General features: G+C 31.7%; 1 long non-coding RNA gene across 6 annotated transcripts; it reads right to left on the bottom strand.

The window, feature by feature from the left end:
• Positions 1–8,089: 8,089 nt before the first annotated feature.
• On the bottom strand, positions 8,090–12,338 carry LOC112740305 (uncharacterized). Of its 6 annotated transcripts, none has more exons than XR_003171076.3 (5): positions 11,657–12,338; positions 11,120–11,315; positions 10,643–10,916; positions 8,946–9,023; positions 8,090–8,582 (listed from the first exon to the last, which is right to left on the bottom strand). It is a non-coding gene; the product is annotated as an uncharacterized lncRNA (long non-coding RNA). The 6 variants fall into 6 exon arrangements; XR_011870790.1 differs by having other exon boundaries at positions 8,090–8,499; XR_003171077.3 differs by having other exon boundaries at positions 8,090–8,502; positions 11,657–12,336.
• Between the last annotated feature and the right edge of the window lie 6,272 nt (positions 12,339–18,610).

The following is an 18,610-nucleotide window of genomic DNA, read 5'->3' as shown; positions in this document are numbered from 1 at the left end:
TAGTTTTAGATTATAAAAATGATGGTAAAATAGAAAAAAAAAGAATTGGATATTAAACCTTCCGTATTCCCATTATATACCAATTATCATTATATATTGTATAAGTATCAAGAGTATATTAAACTAAAATAGAATGATAATAATTTAAAGAGAAAAATTATTCGTTGTACATTTAATTTTAAAAAAATGACATTGTTTAAACTATTGTGCAATTAGAGCCATTTTTATAATCTTACGATTGAGGGTGAGAAATTTTTTTAAATTTCTTTGAAGGTTGAAAGAGAAGCAGTTACATAATTTAGAGAACATGAGAACGTGACTGAGTCTGTAGTTTTAAATTATAAAAATGAGGGTAGAATAGGAAAAAAGAATTGGATACTAAACCTTCCGTATTCCCATTATATATTGTTAATTTGTTATAGATATATTGTATAAGTATCAAAAGTATATTAAACTAAAATAGATGATAATAGTTTAAAGAGAAAAATTATTCCTTGTACATTTAATTAAAAAAAATTACATTGTTTAAACTATTGTGCAATTGGAGCCATTTTTATAATCTTACGATTGACTGATTGAGGGTGAAATTTTTTTTAAATTTCTTTGAAGGTTGAAAGTAGTTACATAATTTAGAGAACGTGAGTACGTGACTGAGTCTGTAGTTTTAAATTATAAAAAATGAGGGTAGAATAGAAAAAAAGAATTGGATACTAAACTTTCCGTATTCCTATTATATATTGTTATAGATGAACCGAACTCAACAAAAAAACTCAAGACTTTATTCTTCATCTTGGCGGAGTACTCCCTTTAGTATAGGTGCAATGCTTTCAAGACTTCAAACGCAGTAGTGAGGTTTTACACACAACTCTCAATTCAGGTCCTTTCTCCTTGGCTCCAATGAGATTCAACTTTCCTTTTGTACCTTAGTCAGAGCCACAGTTAGAATTCCTCTAGAGCCAACTTCTTGAATCTTGAGCTTTTAGAAATCATCCCTTCTCTTTTTTTTCAGTCAATCTCCAAAATTATGGATTTCAAATTTGGTTGTTTGTTTGATCGAGGAGTGCAGAGTAGCATAAATTGGTTTGCTCAGTGATAATCCTAAATCCACACCCTTGAGAGTGTGCTTTGGCCCCAAGTAACAATTTGAGCCTTTGATTTACGGCAGAAAAAATCAACCACCATTTTCTTTATTTTTTTCCAAAAATGGCATTGCAGAGAGTGGGAGGAGAGGTGAAGAAATCAACTTACATGCAAAAGAAAATTATTTACCTTTAACCTCTGACTTAGTATAACATGCTTTTGATTTATTTGATTAGACTCTTGCTTTCTTGATTAACCTTTCTCTTACTTTCCTCTCTTGTGTATGAACTTGAGGATGAAACTCTCTTTCTCTCGTGTTTGACCGAATTGAAACAATGCTGAGACTTAGCTTTGGGGTTACCTTTCTTCTTGGGTGCATTTGGGCTTGATTGGTGGATCACTTTCCATCCAGTCCACTTAATTTCTTTGTTTCCTTCTTATGGGCTTTGTTTGTGGATCAACTAATCTTTAACAGCCTTTATTTCTTTGTTTCAATTTGTTTTGGGCATTATTCCATCATATGGGTCTGCATCATTTAAATAAAATATTCAAATCCAATTAGGTGTTTAACCTAATAAATCAATATTTGTCATCATCATTAAATTAATTAAATTCTTAACTCAACAAAACGATAACGCTCTCTAACAAAATTGATTGCTAAATGATGACCCATTTTTCAGTTGATGAGGAAAGTAGTCGCTAAACGACAAAATACTTTTCGATCGCTGATGAGCGGATAATTTATACGCTTTTTGGCATTGTTTTTACATAGTTTTTAGTATGATTTAGTTAGTTTTTAGTATATTTTTATTAGTTTTTAAATAAAAATCACATTTCTGGACTTTACTATGAGCTTGTGTGTTTTTCTGTGATTTTAGATATTTTCTGGATGAAATTGAGGGACTTGAGCAAAAATCAGATTCAGAGGTTAAAGAAGGACTGCAGATGCTGTTGGATTTTGACCTCCCTGCACTCAAAGTGGATTTTCTGGAGCTACAAAACTCCAAATGACGCGCTCTCAATTGCGTTAGAAAGTAGACATCCAGGGATTTCCAGAAATATATAATAGTCCATAATTTGCCCGAGTTTAGACGATGCAAAATGGCTTTCAACGCTAGCTTCCTACCCTATTCTGGAGTTAAACGCCAGAAATAGGTTGCAAAGTGGAGTTAAACGCCAGAAACAGGTTACAAACTGGTGTTCATCTCCAAGAGAAGCCTCTACACGTGTAAAGCTCAATGCTCAGTCCAAGCACACACCAAGTGGGCCCCGGAAGTGGATTTCTGCATCATTTACTCATTTCTGTAAACCCTAGTAACTAGTCTGATATAAATAGGACCCTTTACTATTGTATTAGATATCTTTGATCAGTTTTATGCTATCTTAGACCTTTATGGGGGCTGGCCATTCGGCCATGCCTGGACCATTGTCACTTATGTATTTTCAAACGGTAGAGTTTCTACACACCATAGATTAAGGTGTGGAGCTCTGCTGTTCCTCATGAATTAATGCAAAGTACTATTGTTTTTCTATTCAATTCAAGCTTATTCCTATTCTAAGATATTCATTCGCACCCAAGAACATGATGAATGGGATGATTATGTGACGCTCATCACCATTCTCACCTATGAACGCGTGCCTGACAACCACTTCCGTTCTACATGAAGATGAGATAGAATGAGTATCTCTTAGGTATCTAATACAGGGGACCGAGTTCGAGATATTAGAATCTTCGTGGTATAAGTTAGAATCCATGGACGGCTATTCCTGAGATCCGGAAAGTCTAAACCTTGTTTGTGGTATTCCGAGTAGGATCTGGAAAGGGATGACTGTGACGAGCTTCAAACTCGCGAGTGCTGGGCGTAGTGACAGACGCAAAAGGATCACTGAATCCTATTCCAATATGATCTAGAACCGACAGATGATTAGCCATGCAGTGACAGCGCATTGGACCATTTTCACTGAGAGGACGGGATGTAGCCATTGACAACGGTGATGCCCAACATACAGCTTGCTATGGAAAGGAGTATGAAGGATTGGGTGAAGACAGCAGGAAAGCAGAGGTTCAGGAGGAACAAAAGCATCTCTATACGCTTATCTAAAATTCTCACCAATGAATTACATAAGTATCTCTATCTTTATTTTACGTTTTATTTATCTTTTAATTATCAAATCTCTAAAACCATTTGAATCTGCCTGACTGAGATTTACAAGGTTACCATAGCTTGCTTCAGGCCGACAATTTCCGTGGGATCGACCCTTACCCACGTAAGGTTTATTACTTGGACGACCTAGTGCACTTGCTGGTTAGTTGTGCGAAGTTGTGACAAAGTGTGATTCACGTTTGAGAGCACCAAGTCTTTGGCGCCATTGTTGATGATCACAATTTCGTGCACCAATCGCTAAAGCAGTTGTTAATCAATTGGTCACTAAATGGCGACCAACACTTTAGTCGCTAAATCGGTCGTCAAATCGTATCTTACTTCAAAATCTCAAAATTGGTCGCTAAATAAGTTGTAATTATTGTTTTCCTAATTATAAATTTTAACTAAATTTCGCGTACATCATTATTAAAACTTGATTTTCAAATATAATTCTAATTCAACAAAATATATAAATAATCAAAGATAGATAATTATTTATTAGGGTCGAATGCAAACAATTATTTTTAAAATCTTTAAGAAATACTAGTGGTTAGTATATATAATATTTTTAAACTTATTTCAAGAATACATGTTAAAATTAAGATTAGATACGCTGACACGTGATAATATTTAGATGTGTCTAAACGTGTCCGAAGCATTTTTAATTTTTTAATTAAAACATGATTAGATATAGAAGACACACGTATCGAACAAATACTGTATCTAAAATGTATTCGATACACAAATATAATAACTCATGAAAATATCTATACTTCATAGATTGTTACAAAATTTCAAAGACGCTCTTGGATATAAATATGGAAGGAATATTAGGGGACTAATATTTAAGTGAAAAAAATAGAAAACTGATTAATGTTTGCTCAAATACAAAGTAGATATATAAAAAAATATTAGTCACTTATTTTTTTCAATATGATTTTATTTTTATTTTTATTTAAATCCCTAACATTAGAGGTTTATTGAAGTCTAAGTAATTATGCTTCAGATAGGTTAGATCAATTTGTATCAAAATTGAGTGGGTTTAATTTAATTTAACTCAATCATTCGTAAGGATCAAAATTATTCAGTACTTATAAGGGTTTATATACTCCCAAATATATTATGGGGCTCTTAGTAACACATAAAATAGTAACAAATCACTAGTACGTAATAAAATGTCACTTTTGTATCCAGTGTAGGTAATTGTAAGTTTGTAACGTTAAAAAAAACACGTAGGTAATTAAAGATAAACTTAAGGAAAAGTATATGAAACCAAAAGCTTACCAGTCAAAAATTAAACAAAACCACATTAATTTATATTAATAATTAATTAATTTTAAATTTTTTAAATTTAAAATTTAAAAAGTTTAAAATTGATTAGGTAAACCTAATTAAAATTTATAAAAACCTTCCTCTCCTCTCTCACATTAACCTACCTACCCCTCTCTCTCTCAACCCTCTTCGCCTTGCGTCATGGCTTCCACCGCTGAAGTCGCAAGAGAGTTCATCAAAATCCACGAAACCTCATTCTCCAACCCCCCCCCCAACACATAAACCGTAGCTGCGGAAAGCCTATCCTATGATTCAAGGACTTCGTGTTCGCCCTGTACGGATCCTATTGGAAGTTCATGAAAAAGGTGTGCATGTCGGAACTCCTGGGCGGCAAAATGCTCCACCAGCTCTTCCACGTGAGGCAGCAAGAGAGGAAGAGGTTCCTTAGCGATTTGGCGAAGAAAGGGTTGGCCGGTGAGGCCGTGGATATTGGGGCAGAACTCATAATGCTGACCAACAACGTGATATCGATGATGACGATGATGCAGAAGAGCTGTTCTGAAAGGGGAGGAGAAGCGGAGGCACTGAGAAAGGTGGGGGAGGACACGGTGGAGCTGAGCGGGAAGTTCAACGTGTCGGATTTCTTGTGGTTCATGAAGGGTGTTGATATTCCTCAGATCTTCTTGATGATGAGTAGGGGGAATGCGCATTTCGTTCTCCTATAGTTTGGTGGATATTTAGGTGTCGTTTTGATAATTAAAGAGATTGTAAACTACACACTTGATCTTAGCTAAAATTGAACAATTACAGAAATATAAAAAAAACATTCATTTAGTATGAAAAAAAACATCCTAATACTTAACAAAAGAAACATCTAATTATATTTTAGCAAAAATAATTAAATATCTATAAAATTTAAAAAAAATATATGAAATTCTTAAAGAAATAGAAATATTCATATTTGCAATATAAAAAAATTTAAAAAATATAGAAAAGAACATCCATTTAGTATGAAAAAGAAACATTCCGATACTTAACAGAAGAAACATCCATATATACTAGAGAAGTGCCCGTGCGATGCACGGGTATCATAATTATAATAAAAATATTTAATATTAAAATATTATTAGATTAAAGACTTGATATAGACTTTTATTTTATATATATATATATATATATATTAAATTAGATCATAAGAATAAGAATATGTGCAGGGACGGACATAAGGGGGTGAGTGGCGGCCTCGGCCCCCCAACTTTTTTTAATAGTAATAAGTTATTATGTATAATTTAATTTTTTTTAAAAAAATATTTAGTATTTAGTCTAATATAAATAAAAGTTCAGTCTAATTTAAATATTAATAATTTTTAATATCTAAAAAATAAGTAACAATATTAAAAAAATCTGAAAAAGATATTATTACTAATATTTTTTAATTAAATAAAAATTTTTAAATCTCATAAAGTGAATTCTTTTTCTTCTTGTGGCCGTTTTTTTTATTCGTTTGGTATTAATTCTCTCTATTTCAACTGCTACAATTAAGAGATCTTTTTCAACTATGAATATTATGAAAAATAACTTAGAAACAAAAAAAAAAGATGAATTTCTTGCTAATTGTCTTTTAATTATATTGAAAAGAAAATTATTGAAAATTTTGACACAAATTCTATTATCGGTGAATTTTATGATACGAAGAATCGACCACTTCGTTAGTAAAAAATATACACATATTTTTTTATTTTAAAATATATTCTCTATCCGTATATTTTTATAATACATCTTATATTATATAATTTTTTTACATAATTTTTAATATTATATGTGTTATTGGCCCCTCCATAATATCATTTCTGGATTCGTCCCTGAATATGTGATTTTACTTTTAAAAAAAATTGTAAAAGTAAATAAAATTAAATAAAAAATATGACTTAATTATAATAAATACATTATAATATAATTATATAATGAAGTTGTGAACAAAATAATTTAATATTAAAGTCTCATATAAAAAAAAGTTTACGAATCAATACAAATACTAAAAAAATCTAAAGTTAAAATACAACCCAATTTGCATTACAATAATAAAGTTAATTTTTTTTTTCAAATAATGAAAACTATACAAAATAATCCCATAATTTTCATTATTTTTTAATTTTTACATTTGTTTCAAAACTCTTATGTACTAAATTCATTGTTCTTCTTTAATTTTTCTCCTTTTTAAGACAAAAAAAAAATACTTTTAAAAGCTTCGATACCAAAAACTCAAATGTTGAAAAACAGTTCCAAATAAAAAATGATTAAAAATAAACAATCATATTCAATCAAACAAAATTACTATAAGATGAAAAATGATTATCCTTCCTTAGTCTTTATATGACTACTTGGACATATAAACATGAAATAAATTTTTATCAATTTTTTTTCTTCAAAAACGAACAACAAATATTCTCACACATCAAAGCTAATAGGGTTTGTTCTTAAGAAGATTAACTTCGTATTATCAGTTATTATTTTTTTTATTGAAAAAAGGTCTAAAACCATGATATTTAGATTCAAAGCACTTACTAAAAGGCACGAACAAAGTAAAAAGTAATTTCACATATATGTACATAACTTTTATTCAAAAGAGTCACAAAATACCAAAAAATGACAAAATATATCGTGTATTGTCGTTGTATGTGAACAAAAATAAATAAAGCTAAGTATCACATCATGCAATATTATTAAAGACCTCTGTTAAATATTACATTTAAACTTTATAGTACTGCTGTTGGGCATCAAACTATTGTTTTGAATAAGCAGTATAATGTCTCTTTTTTATTTGATTAAGAATTATAATACCTCTTTTTTATTTGACCCTTGATAATGTAACAAATAATTGTTCCAACTTGTATGCTTTGTAGAACTCTTTCTAACCATTGTCAAACTTGATATTACCTTATAAACAAATGTTGTCAAACTCTTTACTGATGGTGGTTTTAATGAAACAATATTGTTGCTATTAAGTCGAGGAACTTCAACAAAAAGCAAGGCTTTATGTGAAAATTGTTTACCAAAAAGACCAATATTTTCAAACTATTCTAATTAATAAAAATGTATAAATTCCTCATTAATCATACCTTGAGAAATACTAAAAAAAAGATGTTAGAGAAATTCTTATTTAATATTAATTAATAATCATATTTATTATAATTATTATTAGTAGTAAACAAAAGATAAAGGGTTTCTTAATTTTTTAGGCGATTCAAAAACTAATAGTTATACTAAGTCATAAACTGATAGTTACACTAAGTCATCAATATCTCCATAAAAAGATGTGAACTATGAAGTTAAGAACTCCATGAGAAGGAGATTCCATAAGAACTTGGTATGCATTGTTCCTGTTAGGTGATTCCAACTTCCAAATGCCCTTTTAATTGATTAGAAGAATTTAAAGGCCCATTTTAGGGCCATTATTGAAGTGTTTTAAGTTAAAATGATTAAGTTAGTAATTATTAGAGGACCAATCACATCTATCTATACTTTATCAATATTAAAATAAAGGTGCAAAATTAAATATGTAAAAAAATGTGCAAAATTAAGCAGGTAAAACATTTAAAATAATAGAACTACTTAAAAAAGTTTGACCGCATATTATAAGTTACCACTCTATCTTTGGTTAGATCATGAAAAACAGGCTAAGATAACTTCAAACATAATCTTCTAGTACAAAAGGGAATATAATCATCACTTCAAGAGCTTCTGTCCAGTTTGACATTTGAATGGAATTCAACAATGCGAGCAGCTTCAAGCCAAAACTATCTTAGTATAAGAGTTATCTTAGTATAAGAGTTGGGTGCCCTTAGTGGCTCCAAAACTTTTGCAGCTTCCTCTACATGGTCTTGTCAGATACCAACACTCCATTTTCCTTCATTCTCAGCCCTCTTTTCAAAACCTCCAACATGAGGTTATTCAATTCTTTGCAATAAATGTGCACGGCAGAACTCCCATCACCTTCAGGGTCCTTCTAAAAGTATTAGATGAAGTTGTAAGGTTAAAAGTGAGCGATGTTGGTATGGCTATGCTATAGAATCCATATCAACCAACCTAGAAACACATCTAAGAATGAGATATAAAATTAATCATGAAAAATAACAACAAAATTCTTATAATTATTACTACTCTCTAGCCACAAAGCTTAGTTTTTTGTATTTACCATAGCAACAAATAGCATTAAAGCTTGTGGCACACAATAGACAACAAAAGTACCCCATTCCAAAAATCATGAACAGAGTAATGATATCCAAAGAAAAAAAATAATTATGTAATACTTTTTCCTCAAAAAAAAAAAAAATCAAGAATCGATATAAACCTAATCAACAATAAAATTTAGATTCTTCCAAAGAACCATCACACATAAATATGAAAAGAGCCATAGTTGATGAGAACTAATTATTGAATTAAACTTACTCATTATTCATGATGCTCCCTAATATGATGTGATAAATACTCTGCTACTCTATCTAGTTGTGTCAATCTAAAGACAGCCTACATTAAAAATCAGAGACCAAGAGGCATCTTATCAGAAGAGTTGACGTTGTGGACCAGAATTAACACTAAATTCAAAATCAGAAGAAAATAATGAACAATAGAAACATGAAAAAGAAAAATTACTGAATAGCAATTATGATAATACCTTATATATAATATGTTCAAGATAGTGGTGATACTAACATTTACATCACTATTAGAAATAAATCAAAATTTAACTCCAACACTTCGATGCGTAAAAAAATTCTTCAAACAAATACTAAAATTGAGAAGCAATAAAATTAGGCCATTCCTCAAAGAGATTGGAATTCAAAACCATTAAATTTGACCTTTTGTCTTTCTATAATCAACTAATGAAATTATTAATATCATATAAAGGGTCAAATGAATTTGGAAAAAAAAAATAGAAAAAGCAATAGAAGGGAAGCTAGAAACTTGATAACCTACATGTGCCAAAAATTGGTCTAAAACAGATTCAACATATAATCAATTATTCTGTTGAACTATTTTAAGTTGTATTATATGACATTGCCAAAAGATAACGTGTTATGGTATGTCTTAAATCTTAATCGAAAGTTATTGCTACAACTCCAACCGATAAACAAATTATTTTTCACAACTGTGGTAAGTAGTTTCCATGTCTAGCTAACCACCGGAGAAGACAAAAAAAGTCGAAGGCTTATATGACTTTGGATATACTGTATAGATATCAAAATAGTAATCAAGGCAAATACTTACTTGAAAGTTATACACGAAATAAATCGTTCACTGTGATAAGAGAGAAAAACTAAAAGCACCAAGAATATTTTCTAGACACTATTTTAATTATGTAAAAAAATAAAAAGAAAAAAAGAGATAAACGTGAATTTTTCTTCAAAAAGAATTAAGTTTATAAGTTAAACAAACTCATAAACATAGTCCAAAAAGACTCATAAACATTAAGGACAGCCAAAAAAAATAGAGTTCAAGAAAAGACTATGAATTTATGATGAACAAACCATCCAAAGTTAAGACTTAAAAGAAAGGCATTAACCAATCATATCAAAAGTAATTGGTATCACTATTTTATTTTCTAGACTTCAAAGTTGCAGGGCAACAATAAGTGGTTCAATCTCGACCATGTCAAAAATGGGAATTTAGTTCATCAACAAATTTTCTAAAGACGGTGAATCTAAGCATAGTATGTCTATAATTAATACTTGATGATTAAAATGGAATGTGTCGTTGCCATATGTACAACATAACTTGGACTTGTTTCACTTCAAAATCTTGTTCAAATGCATAATATAAAAATTGTAGTTCATAGGATAATACTATTTTCACGAATAAGCTTTAATTATGAATGAAAAGATATATACGTATAATATCTCAGATACAGCGACAAAGGAGAATTTCCTCTAAGAAATTAACTCAGTTTTAGAAGGGAAAAGACCCAAAAATTGAGAATTGAAACTACCACCCTGAAGAGTGAAGAACATAGCCAAACTTGAGAGGAAGGAGGATAGATAAGGTAATAATAAGTAGAAGTATAATAATAAGCAAAAGCAAAAAACATATTTAAGCAATTGAACAAAAAAAGAACTAATAAAAACACAATAGAGTGGGTGGATGCAAACCTTCCATAGTAGCTACACAGCAGGACCTTCTTTTGCCTTAGTTCCTAAATTACTCTGAAAATACAAAAGCCAAGACATCAAAAACTAAAGGAAAAATGAATACTTCATGCTGCATTACTTTGAAATCTGATTTGGTTTTCTATATTGGATGTAAATTGAATATAAGAGGGAGAGAGGTTAATGAAATTTAGGCGAAATGCAAATAGAATCCCGGCAACAACAATGAGGTTCTGGATTTTCTGCATCAACAGCTCCACACCAGACAAAGACGCGTCTGCACAACATCAGTAACATTTCAAATCTTACCGAAATTAGAACATATACATCAGATCAAATAATAAGGAACACACTTAACTTCATCATAGAAAGTACAGTTTATATAAAAGATAATATTATAAAAACAAAGAGGAGTATGAGTAGGGATAAAATTAGAAATCTTATATATACTTTCATTTGAAGAAGACAACGACTACTTACATAAGCAGAGCATACAGAATCATCGCACCAAGACCGTTGCTGGTCGCTTCCGGTGCTGCAACTGACTTCTCTTCCGTGCCGTGTTATCGCCATCCGAATCATCTCAGCCGCACCAAATTGTATGCCCATTGTTGTCGACGCCAGTATGCATCTCTCGCTCCTCCATGTCGTGTCTCTACTTCATTCCTCTACTTCCCTGCAACAAACACCGTGCCATAATACCATCAAGAACTCTTCGCTTGACAAAGAGAACAAAAATATAAGAAAAAAAAAGTGATGCAGAGATATATATAGATCTAGGAGAGAAAGACATGAGAGAAGATAGAGAAAGAAAGACGGTTATGGTAAGAAGAAAATCGAAAGTTGATTATCTTAGAGATGGATTGAATGCTTGATAAGGTTGTGCATATTTAAAATTCAAATTTGAATTTCAAATTACATGCAGATTTAGTTGGAATTAAAATTTGAAAAAACGGAAAAAGGACAGACATCAGAAAGTCTTGAAATTTGAAAATGAAGATGAATAGGGAAAATAACCTGTTGTGCTCTCTTTCATAGTGTCATTGCATGTGTTCTATGTGGCCGCGCTACTTAGTACTTTCCATCGATTTGCTCTCTTCCACCGCTGCCTCCTCTGTATCCATCACCACATCCTCGATGACCACCACAAACTCCACTGCACCCACTACAACACCACCGCCATATTATGATCCACCACCATAGCGGTCGCAATCTCATCCACCGCCGTAACTCTGCCTTAGTGCGTACATGACGTCTAATCTCCACCTCCAACTTAAATTAAGAAGATTATACAAAAACAGAATCAGTGAACGGAAGAGGAAAAAAGAAAGAGGAACTGAAGGTGAAGAAGGTGAAGGAGAAGAACCGAAGAAGAGGAGGAAGAAATAAAACTGAAAACAAAAAATGGAGAGAATTCCCTTTTTAATTTTGATTTTGAATTCAAATTTTGAAATTTGAAATATCAGGTTGTGTACATGTAAAGCAAACGGAGAAAAAGGGGATAGAAAACTCAAGCACAATGTTCAGAGGAGTAGTGAAAATGTGGAATGAGGATGGTTTGATAATGGGGTGTTATTGTAATAAAGATCATACATTAAAAATTTGAAAAAAATCGTGAGGATGCCACATAGGATTAATCACTACGGCATAAACCTTCTTTTAAAGGATTGTTATAGGATTAACTCGTAGAAATTTTGGATTCACCCAAAGGTATTTGGCTGATTTTTGGCTAATACCTTTTTGGTTCTTAACATTCTTAATTATAGGAGAAAATAAATAGTATAAATAGTAATATTAGTACTGGTTATCGTATTTCATTATATATATCCGAGATCTGAATTTCTCTTTCTCTAATATTCTCCTGGATTAAATTATTCTTCTTATTTACTTAGAGAGAAATTCACGTGAATATGATTAGAATAATTTTTATGTGAAAATATAAGTTTAACAATTCACGCATGTTGTGCCACTTAGATTTTTGTACTCTGCTAAAATTTTTAAGAAAGTTCCTTTTTCATTTAATAAGGTAGTCTTTTAAGTCAATAACTAGTCAGAGTGCTTCGTTTAGAGATTGTGACAGATGCAAGTGATGGTAGGCGTGAGAAGAAAATAAGGGAAGAAATAGAGGAGGAAGATATTATCTACTTCGATGAGGAGGTTATAGCCGAAAGCTTACAAATATCCTCTCGGAGTCTTATAGGTAGAATCTTAGTCGATAGAAAGTTTAGCGTTGGTACATTGAAAGCAGCACTAGAAGTAATCTGGTCCCAACCAGAAGGTTTTAAAGTAATGGATCCCGAAGATAATGTATTTCAATTTTTTTTAGCAATGAAGTGGATATGATTCGAATTGAACCGGGAGTTCTTTGGCTTTTTAAAAATTACATTGTCCATTTAAAAAGGTGGAAGAAGGAGGATAATGGAGAGAGATTTGATTTGACCTTGGTCCAATATGGATCCAATTTTGGGGTATCCCATAACATTTTAAAACCAAGGATCTGGAAAGGAAGATTGCTAGGAGTTTTGGGGAAGTAATTGATGTAGATTGCTTTAGTGTAAGAGGAAGAGAAACCAGAATTCTCAAAGCCCAAGTTTTGATTGACGCTACAAAACCAATTAAGCGTGATATCAAGATTGTCGGACTAAATAAAAAGATTATGGAATTTGTGGTGAAATATGAGAGGCTTGGCTGTTTCCGCAACTATTGTGGTCATCTTGGTCATGAACAAAGAGTATGTAGTGTGATGCTACATGATACGGCGAATGGAGGAGTGAAAGAGAAACGATGGGGCTCGTGGTTAAAGGCGGAACAAACTGGCAGACGTTTGAATAAAGACAAGGAGAACAACAACGCTAATAGACCAAAAACTGATCCGGTGCAAAGTGACAAATTCCATAGGCCAATCCCAGTCAGTTTATTGGGAAGCTTTGCAAAATTATCCATGGAGAAGAAAGGAAGGCTGATCAAGTAGAAGTAACCTCCACAAAGACCTTCACTGAAAGAACAGAACATATTCAAATTTCAAAAAAGGTGGATAGAGAAAAAGAGGGGCTGAAGGAAGTGAAGTCGTTAATGAAGATAAGTGATAACGACATATTGGCCATAACCTATAATGGGCAACATGTGGAGGGCAAGGTTGCAAAAGTAGTGGGGGATATCCGTTCAGAAAATTTTGATAATGTGATAATAAAAATATAATATAATAATAATTTTTATAATAAAAATATGATGTATACATAAAAATTAGTTATCAAATTATTTATTAATCATTATGTATTCGTATATAAATATATATATTGTTTAATTATGTATTCGTATATAAATATATATATTGTTTAATTTATTTTTAATGTGTATTTTTTATTTCAATATATATATTTAGGTAGTTATTTTCGATGTAAATATAACATAACTAGTTTTTATAATATCTAATTTTACAAATTAAAATACTAAAATAATCATGTATAAATAGGATAAAGTATATTTTTTGTCTTTAAAGTTTGACAAAAGTTTTAAAAATATCTCTAAGTTTTATTTTGTTTCAATTTTGTCCCAAAAATTTTCGATTTGCATCAAATATACCCCTGACGGCTAATTTTTCAAAAAATTTAAGATCGATTGAACAACAATTTCATAAGAACAACCCCTCAACACAAGCAAATCAAGCATAATTTTTATGCATTATTGTTATATTGGTCTTAATTTTTTTGAAAATTTAGCCTCCGAAAGTATATTTGATGCAAATCAAAAACTTTTGGGACAAAATTGAAACAAAATAAAACTTAGGGGTATTTTTAAAACTTTTTCCAAACTTTGGGGACAAAAAATATACTTTACCCTTATAAATATTTGTCTTTTTATATAGGATAATGCTACATATTCATATTTTTTTTGTTAACCAAGTCCAATCAAATTTGTCTAAGACAACAAAAATCAGTTATGACTAATATTATTTCAAATTTTATTGTTTAACTTGGTTAGACTTAGTTCATAAAAAAATTTGGATGTGTAGTATTTCTTTTACATATATATAAGTAAATACTTATTTAAAAATTTACTTCTTATACAATTAGAAGTCAATTCTTATTGAGATTTATAGTTGAAAAAGTTCTTTCAATTAATGTAGTTACAAAAAAAAAAATTAAAACTAATATAAAAAAAAGATAAATAACACTATTTTGAGTTGATTTCTAAGAAAAAACACAAATTTCATTTAAATTGAGAATTGATCATTCTAATAACATCTAATATGAAAATTTTAAATTGACTATGAAGTACTAAAAGTTGAGTAAAAAATTATTGTGGGGTCAAATTTAATAATTTAGTAGGACAAATAAATATTATTACCATATATTACTCAAAAAAATTTCAAATCGTAGTGGGGGCGATTGCCCCCACACTTATATACATACATCCGTCCTTGGGGGATAGTATGAATATTTTCTGCTTTGCCCAAAATTTACCTTTTGCTGAGAAAAATAAAAAGAAGATTCAACTAAAAAAAGCTAGCTAGGAGGAAAAGAGAGTCTTCGGAGAGTATTTCAGGAGAAAAGAGAAGAACAATAGAATTGGAGGGAGATAACTCGACTAAAAATTAGTGCGTGACTGATGAGTTTTGGATGCTGATGGGGGAGGGTGCCAACCCACATTTAACACCCTAAAAAGTATGAAGATGGCTATGTATTGTCAAATTTTGAAAAAATCTGATAATTTACAACATCTAAAAGATTAAAAAGTCTCATTCTCCCGAAGTATTATTTCTTTATGAAATTAAAAATAATGCCTTGCATGTAGTTACTCAATATATGAAAGTTGGTTTTGAAAAAGTGCATTGTATAGAACCACAAGGACTGGCAGGTGGTCTAGCGTTAGCTTGGAAGAAAGAAACTTCAGTGATAGTAGAGAATGACATAGAATACTATATTCAGTTCAAGTGAAAAGATTCGATTTTGATGAAATATTGATTAATCTTTGTTGTCCATTTACATAGTGAAAAAAGACGTAGAAATCAGCAATTCGGAGAGTTACTTAATTTAATTGGTGAAGGGACACTATGTTATGATTTTTGGTAATTTTAATGCAATTGCTGTGTATCATGAGAAAGAAGGTGGAAAGATGAAAATAACATCTTCTATTAAAAGATTTAATACTTTTATCAATGATGGAGGCCTAGTGAATGTGGGATATGAAGGAAGTCCGTTTATATGGACTAACAGGTAGTTTTGAGAGATTTTAGTGCAAGAGAGACTGGATAGATGTTTAGTGCCTATACAGTGGCTACGTGATTATCCAAAAGCCACAGTTCTTCGCCTTGAAGACCATGGTTCTTACCACAAGCCTTTGCTGGTCATCTCAGATCAAGAACAAGGCAGATTCAAAAGGAGATTCAAGTGACAGAAAAGCTGGTATAAGAATGGTGATATCGGAAAAATAGCTGAAGAGGTTTGGAAGGGGAGCATTATAGGTTCACCTATGTTTGTTCTTTTTTCAAAATTAAAGAACTTCAGGCATCGCATGGTTGAGTGGGAGAAACAGGGCACTAGTAATTCCAAACTAAGAATACAAGCTTTTCGGGGTCAGATCGAACATGAGAAAAATAGCAGCGAGTAGAACAATGGATTGCTAATTCGGTCACTAGAAGAATAGTTGGAGGAGGCTTATCTAAGAAAGGAGAGATATTAGAAGGAGAAATTTATGATCCAATAACTAAAAATAGGGGGAACAAGAACACTAAATTCTTTCACACAAAAGTCCAAATCAAAAATAAAAAGAATAAACAGTTGAAATTAGAAGACGGTGAATGGGGTTTTTGAACAGATGTTGCTGGAATAGGAGAGATTGCCCAAAATCATTTTGAGCAACTATTTACAACTTCAAACCCCAGGGATAAAGGTGCAGAAATTAAAGGAATCCCTAGGAAAATAGCGCCCCAGTATCAATCGAAATCTCACAAGGCCAGTTAATGAAAAAGAGATAAAGTTAGCAGTCCTTTCTATTAACCCATACTCTGTCCCAGAGGACGATGGATTCACTGCAAAATTTTTTCAGGTCCAATAGAACTTAATTAAAAATGATGTAGTGACAGCGATGACAAGCTTTTTTGCTTGGGTGGGGGTAGGGGGTAGGGGGGAGGGGAAAGAGATTAAAGGCCTTTAACTGTACACATATTTGTTTGATTTCAAAAACTCAAGGTGCATCCTTAATGTCTCAGGTTAGACCTATAAGTTTGAGTTCAGTTTTCTATAAAATCATTTCTAAGGTGCTCGTTCATAAAAAGCAATTTATCATGAATGAGATTATTAGTGAAAATCAAAGTACATTTATTCGTGGAAGATTGATTAGTGATAATGTGTTAATTTCTCATGAATAGATGCATTTTTTAAAGAATAAAAGGTTTGAAAATTGTGACTTAGCTATGAAACTTGATATAAGTAAGGCCTATGATAGAGTGGAGTGGAGTTATTTATGGAGAATGATGACATAGATGGGCTTTTGTGATAGATGGATTGGCTGGTTGCAGGAATGTGTTTCTACTGTATCCTACTCTATTACTGTGGATGGACAACTTCAGGATCTTTTTAGGCCTACAAGAAGACTTCAACAAGGGAATCATCTTTCTCCCTATCTATTTTTTATTTGTGCAGAGGATCTCTCCCATCTGCTCCACAGAGGAGAATAGAATAGTGTTATCTTATGCCTCAAATTGAACAGTAGATGCGTAACCATCAGTCATCTTTTTTTTACAGATGATTACATCATATTCTGTAAGGAAAATACCTAGGAATGCAAGAACCTAATGGAGATATTGCAGGCTTATAGTGAGATCAGTGAACAGGAGGTTAACCTGAACAAGTCATCAGTGTTTTTTAGTTCTAATACTCCTCAATAAGAAAGGACAACTCTATCTACTATTTTGAAGAGTCACTCATATTGGCTCTCAAGATACGTACTTAGGGCTGCCATCGGTGGTGAGTAGGTCAAAGAAGGAGACTTTTAGCTACATAAAAGACAAGGTGACAAATAAATTATAGCACTGAAAATGTGGCTTACTTTAAACAAGCAGCAGAGAAATTCTTATTAAGTCAGTGGGATCTGCAATTTCTGTTTATATTCTTGATGTTTTTAAACTTTTCAAAATACTCATTGATGATATTCAGAGACAGTTGATGCAATTTTAGTAGGGTCAAAAACAAGGTGAAAGGAGGATGCAGTGGAAATGGGATACTTTATATTGGGATAAGAAGCAAGGTGGGCTAGGATTCAAATACTTGAAGGCATTCAACTTGGCAATACTTGAAAAACAGGGCTGAAGACTAATGATAATAACTGATTCTTTGATTTTCAATGTTTAAAAAGGTAAATATTTTAGATTTTCAACTTTTCTCCAAGCTAAAACAGGTCCAAACCCATCTTGAGGTGGAGGAGCCTATTAGAAGAAGGAAGGAAATCATAGAAAAAAGTATTTTCTAGTAGGTTGGGAGATGCACTAATATGGGTATTTGGGGAGAATCGTGGATACAGAACCACCATATTCTATTGGCACTTCAACCACAACAAGCTCAAACCAAATTGCAGTGGATCCAACAATTAATAACAGAAGAAGGAAATTAGAACACAGAGGTTTTATAGAATGATGAGCGGATAATCTATACGCTTTTTGGCATTATTTTTAGGTAGTTTTTAGTAGGATCTAGCTACTTTCTAGTATGTTTTTATTAGTTTTCAAGAAAAATTCACATTTCTAGACTTTACTATGAGTTCGTGTGTTTTTCTGTGATTTCAGGTATTTTCTGGCTGAAATTGAGGGACCTGAGCAAAAATCTGATTCAGAGGCTGAAAAAGGATTGCAGATGTTGTTGGATTCTGACCTCCCTGCACTCGAAATAGATTTTTTGGAGCTACAAAAACCCAATTGGCGCGCTCTCAATTGCGTTGGAAAGTAGACATCCTGGACTTTCTAGCAATATATAA

Source organism: Arachis hypogaea, chromosome 14, assembly GCF_003086295.3.
Source record: "Arachis hypogaea cultivar Tifrunner chromosome 14, arahy.Tifrunner.gnm2.J5K5, whole genome shotgun sequence".
NCBI classification, from domain to species: domain Eukaryota; kingdom Viridiplantae; phylum Streptophyta; class Magnoliopsida; order Fabales; family Fabaceae; genus Arachis; species Arachis hypogaea.
This window is presented reverse-complemented; position numbering and strand designations above follow the sequence as displayed.